Source organism: Galeopterus variegatus, unplaced genomic scaffold (assembly GCF_000696425.1).
Source record: "Galeopterus variegatus unplaced genomic scaffold, G_variegatus-3.0.2 Scaffold5199, whole genome shotgun sequence".
Lineage (NCBI taxonomy): Eukaryota > Metazoa > Chordata > Mammalia > Dermoptera > Cynocephalidae > Galeopterus > Galeopterus variegatus.
Genome location: NW_007731310.1, coordinates 147,105 through 148,944, shown reverse-complemented (window position 1 = coordinate 148,944; position 1,840 = coordinate 147,105).

Here is a 1,840-nt window from a genome sequence, read left to right as displayed (position 1 = left end):
AAAAAAAAAAAAAAGAATGTAGTTCAATGAGTTTTGTTAAATGTATATGGTCACGTAACCACCACCCCACCACCATAATTAAGATAACATGATATTTTTGTCACTTCAAAAAATTGTCTCATGCCCCTTAACAGTCAATCCTGCCTCCCCCTGCAGAAGCCACTGGTAATCACTACAGTTTTGTCAAATAAATGGAGTAATACAGAATGTCAGATAAATTGATTCATACCATATACAATAGGCAATCTTCTGGCTTCTTTCAGTTAGTATAATGCTTCTGAGATTCATCAGTCTCATTACATGATAATCAGAGTATTTCACTTTGTGTATATCAGTTTGCTTCTGCCTTTTATACCAGAGGAAGGAAAAAAAGTATGTAGATTAGATTTTGAAATTCTATTGGATATCTAATAAGCAATGTTGACTCAGCAGTTAGACATACAAGTCTGGAAAAAAGTGGTGGAAATGATGTGGAGAAAGGAAACCCTTTTTGATGGGAATGTAAATCAGTACAGCCATTATGGAAAACAGTTTGGAGGCTCCTCAAAAAATTAAAAATGGAACTACATTATGACCCAGAAATTCCATCTCTGGGTATATATCCAAAGGAAATGAAATCAGTAACTTGAAGAGATATCTGCAGCACAGGCTTATTGCAGCACTAGTCACAATAGCCAAGATATGGAATCAACCTAAGCATCCATCNGCAGGACCTCTGCACGTGCCATCTCCTCTGTGTGGAGTGCAGCTCTTCACTCCTGATTAGATTCTATTTACAGTCTATAATCCTCACTTTCTCATCATTCCCTAATGGAGGGCATCTTGACACCCCAGGTTAAAACAGGTTCCTTTTCTATAGGCTCTAAAACCCAGTCTCTTTCTGTATTGACTCCATTTTCTTATTTTCTGTATTCTTGATGCTCTGGCATTTGAGGTTTCCATCCTGTTCAGACTGTCCCTCCCAGAGCTAGCTAATTCCTACAGATAGCAAAGGACTCCCCTGACAGCATGCCTTTGGTGTACAAACCAACAAATCCAGAGCCAACACCTCTAACCATCTCCTTCATCAAAGTTGCACAAACCAAGCCAATATTTCTCCTGCTCTAAATTACCAGGGTCAAGTACAGACAACCAGAAACCGCCCGTATAGCACACAGCCTGACAAAATTATTCAATCTAATCATAAACTTACTCAGTGTATCTATCCTGCCTCACCCATTTCAAGAAAAGAAAAAAAGAGAAGCAAATAAATACATATGTAAGACTATTCAAGTAGTGCTAAGTGCATAAAACAGGGTAATGGGATAGATTTTGACTTAAAGGAAAGAAAAGATCTCTTCTTTAGACACCAAAAACAGGAAAAGTCTCCCTGAGAGACTGACTTCTGAAATAGAGGTAGTCAGCCATTCAAATACCTGAAGAAAGAAATTTCCAGGCAGACAGATGAGATAGGGACGGTAAAAGCACAGGAGTGGGAGTGATTTTAGTCACATTGAAGAACAAAAGACCAATATGGCTAAAGAAGAATGGTAAGTATTTTGATTTTATCTTAATTTTAATGAGAAGACATTTGAGGAGGTTTTCAAATCAGGTTTACTGAAGAACATTTGCACACACATGCACAAATCACCCGTAGTTAGGGCCGGCCCGGTGGCGCAATGGAGAGTGCACCGCTTGGGAGCACGGCATTTTAAGAATGTAGTTAGGGCCGGCCCGGTGGCGCAATGGAGAGTGCACCGCTTGGGAGCACGGCGGCGCTCCCGCTGAGGGTTTGGATCCCATTTGGAGACTGGTTCCCGCTCACTAGCTGAGCACAGTGCGGGTGCAACACCGAGGGTTG